We start from the raw sequence: 10309 nt of genomic DNA, 5'->3' as shown, positions 1-10309 counted from the left end.
TTATTCGTCACCATCCTGCTAGCCACCTTCGGGCTCCTTATAGAGCATGGTGAGTGCCCTAGGCTTTCTTTTTCCTTCATGAATCCGAGATGTAGAACCAAAGAAGCAGACAACTGAAAGACACCAACGGGCACAGACAAAGAAAAACCCCAAAGAAAGCGCTAGTCGAAGGACCAGAAAAGGGGCAGCCTAGAAAGACAAAGAAATTTTCGACAATAACCACCCTACACCAGCCAAACGCCAGGGAAAGACTGATGCCAACCAGCTACACATTATTTGTGTAGCCAGGTAGAGACGGCCTAGACTTCTACCCTCAAGAAGGCTGTACCAAAGCAAGCAACACCGCCACTAAGGTGATGTCACAATCTGCCCCTTCAGCATCAGTGGAGGCCACACAGGGAGTTTAGCCGTCTACGCTCACCGAGGAGTAAAAGACACCACACAGCCTCCCCCAACGGGTTGTATCAGAAGAGGTCACCCCCCACCATGCTGCCGGTGGAAACTACCTAAAGAACCAGAGCTCCTGTCCCTGTCCAGAAGTCAAGAGGGGCCCCCATCTTACCCTCCGCCCTGCCCCAAGGGCTAACCTAGGCCAAATGGGGAACGAAGGACTTCTGCTTCTGCCTGGCAATATGAGGAAGCCTTTTGCCCTTCCATGGTAAAAATCATCACACGAGCAATTACGGACACGCTTAAAACGAATGTAAAATATGGGGCGCCTGGGTGGCTCCGTCGGGTAAGCGTCCGACTCTTGATTTCGGCTCAGGTCATGATCCCAAGGTCATGGCATTGAGTTCCAAAGTGGACTCTGCACTGAGTGTGGAGTCTGCTTAAGATTCTCTCTCTCTCTCTCTCTCTCTCTCTCTCTCTCTCTCTCCTTCTGTCCCTCCCCTGCTCACAATCCCTCTTTTTAAAAAGGGGGGGTTGCAAATCTAGATGCTTGGGTGGTTCAGTCAGTTGAGCATCCAACTTTGGCTCAGGTCATAATCTCACTGTTCATGAGTTCAAGCCCCACATCGGGCTCTGTGTTGTCAGTGGAGAGCCTGTTTCAGATCATCCAACGCCCCCCCCCCCACCGCCCCTCCTTCACATGCTTCCCCCACCTCTCAAAAATAAACTTTAAAAAAAAAAAGCAAATCTAAAGTATTTAAAAGAGAGAGAGAGAATGGAAGAGGAGCAAAATAAACCCAAAGCAAATGAAGGAAGGAAATAACAAAGATTAAAACAGAAATCAATGAACCTGAAAATAGGGATCAGTGAAAGACAGAATTGGTTCTTTGAAAGATAATGATAAAAATGACGGACCTTTACAGGGAGCCTGGGTGGCTCAGTTGGTTAAGCATCCGACTTCAGCTCAGATCATGATCTTGCGGTTTGTGGGTTCGAGCCCCACGTCAGGCTCTGTGCTGACAGCTCAGAGCCCAGAGCCTGCTTCGGATTCTGTGTCTCCCTCCCTCTCTGTCCCTCCCCTGCTCACGCTCTGTCTCTCAATAATAAATAAATAAATGTTAAGAAAAAAAGTTTTTTTAATAAAAAAAAAATGACAGACCTTTAGTAAGGCTGGGAAAGAGAGAGAGAGAGAGAGAGAGAGAGAGAAGACAAACTTCCCAACAGGAATAAAATAGTAGCAATCATCCAGACCCTACAGACCATCCAAAGGCTAATAAGCAAATATTATGAACAGCTCTACAACATAAATTCAACAATTTAGACTAAATGGTCCATTTTTCAAACAGACACACACACACTACAACTCACCCAATATGAAATAAACAATTTAGATAACTTGAATAGCCTTGTAAGCATTAAGGAAATTAAATTTGCAACTTGAAACTCCTCAAAAAGAATTTCTAGGCCCAGTTTTCACTGGAAAAGTCTACTGTGTTCATCAGGGTCATCCAGAAGGACAGACAAGGAGAGAGGGAGAGAAGTTAAAGGAAATGGCTCGCCCAGTCACGGACACTGAAGAGTCCCTTGGTCTGCCATCCGCAAGCTGGGGAAGCAGGAAGCCAAGTGGCATAATCCAGTCCAATTCCAAAAACCTGAGAACGGAGAGGTCTGTCGTGTGAAAGGGAGGTAGGTGCAAAACAACGTCCAAAGGCCAAAGGAGCTGTACGGCTGAAGAAAAAGGCCAGGTACAGCTTGGCCAAAAATGGCTTAAGGCGACTAACGGACAGAAGCATGTCTTGGAGTGTTACAAGATGAGTGGACCTCCACAACCCCACCTCCCTTAAGACCTGCTTTTGTAGCCCTAGAGGCTGTATACAAGCTGGAGGACTGCCCAAGAAGAGAATGTTTAAGAATCATGTGTGTCATAGTCCTATCTCCAGGGCAGATCAAGCACATGAGGCCTCAAGGGTGTCCTTAAGGATAGGGTTAAACAAAAGGAAAGAACGGGGGTGGGGGAGAAGCCTGTGCTCAAGAAGGTGTCAGTAGAGCATGTGACGCGATCTCCTGGTTGTGAGTTCAAGCCCCACGTTGGGCGCGTAGCCTACTTAAAATAACTTTTTTTTTTTTTAATGTTTCAGGTGACAGAATGATCATCATGGTGGATTTAAACATTTTGTTTACTATTACCCTGATACCAAAACCAGACAAATACAGTACAAAAATTGAAAACTTCAGACCACTATGGCTCATGAATATAGACTCAGAAATCTTCAACAAAATATTAGCTAATAGAATTCAGCGCATATAAAAAGAATTATACACGATGACAAGTGGAGTTTATTCCAGGCATGCATGACCGGCTCGTTATTCAAAAATCAATAATGTAATCCAGCCCATGAGCAAGCTAAAGAAGAAAACTCACATAATCATTTCAATTGATGCAGAAAAAGCATCTGACAAAATTCAACATCCATTCACGGTTTAAAACAAAAAACAGGGGCGCCTGGAGGGCTCAGTCAGTTAAGCATCCGACTTCGGCTCGGGTCATGATCTCACGGCTCGTGGCTTGGAGCCCTGCGTCCGGCTCTATGCTGACAGCTCAGAGCCTGGAGCCTGCTAAGGATTCTGTGTCTCCCTCTCTCTCTGCCCCTCCCCTGCTCACGATCTCTCCCCCCCCCCCTCAAAAATAAATAAACATTTAAAAATTTTTAAATAAACAAAAAACTCTCTGAAAAATAGGACTAGAGGGGAACATCCTCAACTTGATTAAGAGCATCTTCAAAAAAACCTACAGCTGACGTTCTACTCAATGGTCAAAGACTAGATGCTTGCACCCCAAGATCAAGAATGCTGGTTCTTCCCACCCTTATTCAGCTAGTGCCAGAAGGTGTAGCCAGAGCAGTAAGGCCAATCAATCAATCAATCAATGAATGGAAGGTGTACAGATGAGAAAGGAAAGGATAAATCTATCCCTATTTGCAGATGACATGATTGCCTCTGTAGAAAATCCCAAGAAATCTGCAAAACCCCTCCTGGAATAAGTGAGTTTAAGAAGGTCTCAGGATACAAGATAAACACATAAAATTAAACACAAAAATAAAGGTTTTGCCCTTTGGAAGACCCTGTCAAGGGGACAAAAAGACAAGCTAGCGTGGGATCAACAACTGTGTTAAAATTAATAGAGAAACTTCGCTAAAATGGAGTTGGAAGGGCAGCAGGGGGACTTCTCTCATGTCCTACCACTTATTACCAATTGCAAAGCCAACAGGAAGAGACTTACAAGCTGATGCTACTTTCACTACCCCAGCCCAGGAGGAAAGGCTTTCTTCCTCCCTCAGCAACAGCCCAGCCAATGAGAGACTGCCCCCACTCAGCCAATGAGAAGCCACGACACTCTGAGCTCCCAGTTTCCTCCAATGGACTTATTTATAACAGTCTTCTCAACTGACCCGTCTTGTTCTATAAAAGAGCGTTTGTTCTTCATTGTTTGGGGGGTTTTGCCTTAGCTTGCTAGTCACGGATTGTAATTCTCTGTTATTCCCAAATAAAACCATTTCTGCTGGTAAAATAACCAGAAGTTTGGGGGCACCTGGCTGGTTCAGGCAATAGAGCATCTGATACTTCATCTCCAGGTTGTGAGTTTAAGTCCCACGGTGGGCATGGAGCCTACTTAAAAAGATAATAATAATAAATAACTGTCAGTTTTATTTTTTAAGATTAACAGTTGCAAATCACACATTCAACAAAGAATTACCATATAGGATATATAAAGAACTCTGGAGACACCTGGGTGGCTTGGTCAGTTAAGCATCCAGCTCTTGATCTGGGCTTAGGTCTTCATCTTGGGGTTATAGGTTTAAAAAAAAAAAACTCTGAAAATTGCAGCGTTAAAAAAAAAAAAAAAGCAAGCAATCCAATTATAACATGAGCAAAAGCTATGAACAGACATTTCAATAAGGAAGATACACAGATGGCAAATAAACACATGCAAAGATGTCTAACGTCATTAAGTCATTAAGGAAATGCAAATTAAAACCATAGCAAAATATCGTTATACACCTATCAGAATGACTTCAGTAAAATATAGTGACAATACCAAATGTTGGTAAGGACGCAGAGAAACTGGATAGCTCACACATTGCTGGTGCAAATGAAAGATAGTACAGCAACTCAGGAAAACAGTCTGGCAGTTTCTTTAAAAGCTAAGCATGTACCTACCATACAACCCAGAAATTACATCCATAGGCATTTATCCCATACAAATTAAGACATGCTCATACAAAAACCAGCACATGAATGTTTTTCAGCAGCGTTAGTTGTAATAGCCCCAAACTGGAAATAATCCAGTCATCCTTCAAGCGGTGGATGCTGACACAAAATGTTTACATCCCTACCAGGGAATATCACTCATCAATAACAAGGAATAAACTATTGATACACACAACAGCCTGAATGAATCTCCAGAGAATCCTGCTGAGTGAACAAAGCCAATGCCAAAAGTTATAGTACATGCCGTGTGATGCCATTTACGTAATAACATTTTTTTAAGTTTTATGTATTTGAGTAATCTCTGTGCCCAAAGTGGGGCTCACACTCATGACCCTGAGATGGAGAGTCACAGGCTCCTCCAACTAAGCCTGCCAAGTGCCCTTATATAACCTTCTTGAAATGACAACAGATGAGTGATTGTTGGCAAAGAGGGGGTGGGGTTAGGAGAGAAGTGGGTGTGGTTATTAAAGAGCAAATGAGGGACCCTTGAGGTTTGGAATTGCTCCGTATCCTACCAATGTCAATATCCTGGTTGCGATACTGTATTATAATTCTGCAAGACGTCATCATTGGGGGAAACTTGGTAGAGGGTGTGGGGGTCTCTGCATTGCTTTTTACAAATCGCTTTATCAGTTTTTACAACTGTATGTGAATCTTTTTTTTTTCTAAGATTATTTCTTTTGAGTGAGCCAGAGACCTCGTGAGTCTGAGAGGGGCAGAGAGAGAGGGAGACAGAGAATCCCAAGCAGGCTCTGCGCCGTCAGTGAGGAGCCCCACGCGGGGCTCGAACCCACGAAACCAGGAGACGGTGACCTGAGCTGAAACCAAGCGTCAGACGCTTAACTGACTGAGCCACCCAGGTGCCCCCCACTGTATGTGAATCTACCATGATCTCAAAATGAAAAGGTGAATTAAACAAACAAACAAAGATCATAGGTGGGGGGTTCTGGCAGCAAGTGAAGTACGCATGCCCCACTGAGAAGCATTCTAACGCAGTCTGTAGAAGAACTTTGTGCCGGTCAAACAAAACTCCACGGGCTGAATTCTGCCCCTGGGCTGCCGTTTGCAACCCTTGGCCAAGCATTGGGAACACAGATTAGCACCGTGACCAAGTGAAATTGATAACAGAGTTTAAAACACACATTTAGCGATATGCAGAATCATTACTGCTTATTCCTCATTCTCACACATCCGGACACATCATACACAAATACTGCACGTCCACACACACGCACACACCCTCCACCACACCGACACCCGGATGCTGCCACCAGTTACAGGGTGACACTTCCTCCGAGGACTCAGCATCCACAGTAGGCACAGATGGGCTCCCCGTGTACCCTCGTCCCTGGGCTCCACATGGTTTGCCCCCAGCAAGGGACAGGTGGGCCCCCAAACTCCTCAGGCTTAGGCTCTTCCCCTGCCCCCACCTCTGCACACAACTCTCACACTTCCAATGCTGGAGATTGCAAGAATGTGGCCCTAGTGGTGACTGCCTACGGGGGCGAGTAGAAGGCCGGCCAGAGGGCGCTGGGACAGGAGACCCAGGAGGATGGCTACTCTCTGGGTTGGACGCTGGGGAGGAGATAAGAAACAGGCTAATCTAGCTGCAAGCCCTCTTCCTTCAGTTCCTCTTTTCCTAGCCCCGTGCTCCTTGGAAACACACACACACACACACACACACACCCCATTCTACCCAATCACACCTAGTGCCTCCAGCAGCCAAATCCTTCTCCACCAGCCCCTGCCCAGCTTCCTGTGGACCGCTTTCCTGGATGAGCACAGCCCCAGAACTCTCCTTCCAAACATCACTCAGCCCTGCAGGGTTCCTTGCTGACACTTAAAGTCAGGAGGCTCAGGAGTGTGCTTTGGGGTGGGGGTGGGGGGGATGCATTGTGTCTGGAGCCACCGAGCCTCAGCCTCCTCCCACCCCTTCACAGCCCTCTTCCTTCAAGACAGCAACATCCTGCTCTCCTTCCCACACTCTGGGGCACGTACACCCATAGACATGCTGCAGGTCCTGAGCACAGTGGTGTGCGCTCTCTCTCTCTCTCTCTCTCTCTGCCTCTCTCTCAAAATAAATAAATAACCGTAAAAAAAAAAAAGCACCCTGTGCTCATTAGCAGCCGCTCCCCGTTTCCTCCCAACACCCCCACCCCCCAGCTACCACCAGTCTACTTTCTGTCTCTATATAGATTTTCCTGCTCTGGATATATATATTTTTTTAATATTTATTTATTTTTGAGACAGAGACAGAGTGTGAGCAGGGGAGGGGCAGGGATAGAGAGGGAGACACAGAATCTGAAATAGGCTCCAGGCTCTGAGCTGTCAGCACAGAGCCTGACACGGGGCTCGAACCCACGAACTGTGAGATCATGACCTGAGCCGACGTCACACACTTAACTGACTGAGTCACCCAGGCGCCCCTGGATATTTTTTGCAAAAGGAATCACCTAGCATGTCACGCTTTGTGACTGGCATCTTTAACTTCCCATAAAGTTGTCAAAGTTTATCCAGGTATCGGTACTTTATTCCTTTTTATGGCCAAATAATATTCCATCGATAGACATACCACATTTGGTTAACCATTCACCAGCTGACACTTAGGGTGTTTCCACTTTTTTTTTTAATGTTTATTTTTGAAAGAGAGAGAGAGAGAGAGAGAGAGAGAGATAGCAGGTGTGCGAGTCAGGGAGGGGCAGAGAGAGAGGGAGACAGAGGATCCGAAGCAGGCTCTGTGCTGAGAGCCCGAGGCGGGTCTGGAACCCATGAACCGTGAGATCATGACCTGAGCTGAAGTTGGTCGCTTACCCACTGAGCCACTTGGGCGCCCCTGGGTGTTTCCACTTTTGGGCTGTTATGAATAACGTTGCTGCAAGCATTCACGTACGTGCTTTTGCGTGAACATATTTCTCGAGTCCCCTGAGTACACACCTAGAAGTGGAAATGCCGGGGCAAAAAAGTAACCACCTGTTGAGGAGCTGCTGGACTGTTCTCAAAAGCAGCTCTGACATTTGACATTCCCACCAGGGTGTGAGGGTTCCAGTTCCTCCAACTCGTTGTCACCACTTGTCTGTGTGCGTCTTTACGATCCCAGCCATCCTCGTGGGTATGAAGTGGCATTTCTTCGTGGCTTTGATTTGCATCTGCCTAACGACTAATGGCCTGGAGCATCTCTTCATATGCTTCTCGGCCATTCGTGTGTCTTGTCTATTCTGAATGTTCGGACCCCTTGACCATTTTCTAAATTGGGTTATTTGTCTTTTTATTATTGGGTTGTAAGAACCATGGTAGATATTAAGCACCAAGCTGATTGGAGCTGTTTGCCCAGAGCCAAAGTCTTATTTGCAGAGTCCCTGAAGTTTGGCCCCTGGGCACAAAGCTTTCTGTCCCTGATACCTGATCTCCGCGTGGCCCTGCCCAGCACTTCCCTATCCCTCAGCCTCAGGAGCAAGGTACCTCTCCTTGTCCGTCACACACACCCCCCCCCGTTGCACCCCCCCCCCCCCCCCCGCCAACCCAAGAATCTCAGAACAAACCCTTCCTCATAGGTGAGGAACTTGAGGCTCAAGGAGGAAAAAGTACCTGCTCAAGTTCACACGGCTGGGGAGGGGCAGCTGGGCTCACCTTTAGGTCTGTCCAGCTACACCCCACACTCGCTCCACATTCCCTGCACGTTTGCATGGCCCGCCTGGGTTGTTTTCTAATTTGCACTCCCACTGCGTCCATTCTCATCCCCGCCCTGTGAGGTGGGTCATGTAGACGTCGTTTCCCTCATTTAACAGAAGAGGAAACTAAGGTAAGAGATGATAGGACTTTCCTCGGCCTCGCAGCTGGCAAGAGACAGAGCACACAGCACCCCACCCAGGCACCACCAGCCAGGGACCCCTTCTCTGGCCCAGAGCACCTGAGCTCGGCCCCCCTACGCCCAGCCACACTGCCTGAGGCTTCTGTTTCTCTTCTGGCCCAAAGCCACCCTCACTAAACAGGAAACTGAGGGCAGCCAGCAGTCCAGTGAGGTGGACCCAGGCTTACGAAGTTCCTCTAAGGCAGCCCCCACCCAGCACCAGCTGGGCCCTCTGGCCGGGCACTCCCAGCCCTGCCCAGCCCAGCCCCAACAGGCCCAGCCCAAGACCTTTGCCCCTGAAAGAAACAGGGACCCTGGTTTTCATGGCCCTCTGGCCCTGTGTACCTTACTCTCCTATCACCCCAGGGCCCGGGCACTTAGGGAAGAGGCTGCATGCGTGTGGTTTGACAGACATGGGGCAAACCAGAAAAACGCTCAGGGCCAGCTCCGTGAGGCCTCTCATCTCACCTGGAGGTGCCCCTGGTTCCTACTAGATTACAAAGCTCCCTCGCAGCAAATAAAACCGGCAGAAACCCTCGCCCGTTTGAGGACATTCTGGATGTCCCAGTGGAGATGACATACTGGAGAAGAGAAAGGAAGAATGAAAAATAAATTAGAAAACTCAAGTACGACGGAGGGTGTTTAACGCTAAGGAGGGTATGAAGTATGCAAGGGAGATAGGACGTGGTGGGGTGAGTGGCTGCAGGAAATCCAACTGCTGGGGTGAGAGGTGAGACCGAATGGGGGGCAGCCCAGGCAGAACCACCAAGGCCAATGCCAGAAAGGCTCTAAGCAGGGTCAGGAATAGCCTGAGAACATTAATAAAGGGAAGCCTCCCTAAAGTGGACCAGGGATGCTAGAAGGAGAGGCTGGGGGTGGGGCAAGCCTTACAGCTCCATGTCAATAACAGGAAGCACTGTCAATTACGGGCCCAACAGGGAAGGACATACAGAACATCTTGCATCTTCTATAAGGAATCTGACCACCCCTGAAACTCAGCCAATGAGAAACCCTCATCACCCTGAACTCCTGCTTCTCTCCAATGGACTTCTGTTCAAAACAAGCCCTCCCAACTTCCTCCTTCTTCTCCATAAAATAATGCTCCCCTGATTTGTCGGACTTGCCTATGGCTGGTTTTGCCCTAGCGTGCTTGTTGTGGATTATGAGTTCTCTACTATTCCCGAAGAAAGCCATTTTTGCTGCTGAAATACTGGGCAGTTCTATGGGTTCTTTTTAATGTTTTTTTTTTTTTAATTAATTTTTGAAAGAGAGAGAAACAGAGCACAAAGGGAGGAGGGGCAGAGAGAGAGGGTGGGAGACACAGAATCTGAAGCAAGCTCCAGGCTCCGAGTTGTCAGCCCAGAGCCCGAGGTGGGGCCAGAACCCACGAACCGTGAGATCATGACCTGAGCCGAAGTCGGACACTTAACCAACTGAGCCACCCGGGTGCCCCAAACAGTTTTATGTTTAAGGTCAGCCTTTCTTGGTGATCAGAGGTGGGATCCAGAGTAGACCCCCAACCACTCTGGGGCTGATAAGCAGACAGGTGCCAATACCCACAGAGCCCAGCTCACTGCTTTCTCGCTGATCGTGGAGTTTGAGGACACCTGTTCTCCTGAATTTCAAGCCCTATGCTTTGTGTCCGAGCTCTCCAGGCTTTATTTGGGATCTGATATAAGGTCTTGGTTCTTGTTGATGGGTTTTTCGGTGTGTTGTGTTCTTTTTTGTTTCAATCGATGGATTAGGAGCCAAAGTTAAAAGAGTTTCCCGGAGCACCTGGGGGTCGCAGTCACTTAAGCGTCC

General features: G+C 47.8%; 1 long non-coding RNA gene across 1 annotated transcript; it reads left to right on the top strand.

The window, feature by feature from the left end:
• The first annotated feature begins 349 nt into the window (after window positions 1-349).
• On the top strand, window positions 350-9616 carry LOC123588811. The gene is made up of 2 exons (XR_006708019.1): window positions 350-736; window positions 9417-9616. It is a non-coding gene; the product is annotated as an uncharacterized LOC123588811 (long non-coding RNA).
• Window positions 9617-10309: the final 693 nt, after the last annotated feature.

Source organism: Leopardus geoffroyi, chromosome E3 (assembly GCF_018350155.1).
Source record: "Leopardus geoffroyi isolate Oge1 chromosome E3, O.geoffroyi_Oge1_pat1.0, whole genome shotgun sequence".
Taxonomy (NCBI): Eukaryota; Metazoa; Chordata; class Mammalia; order Carnivora; family Felidae; genus Leopardus; species Leopardus geoffroyi.
Note: the sequence above shows the minus strand (reverse complement) of the source record. Positions and strands in the feature narration are given on the sequence as shown.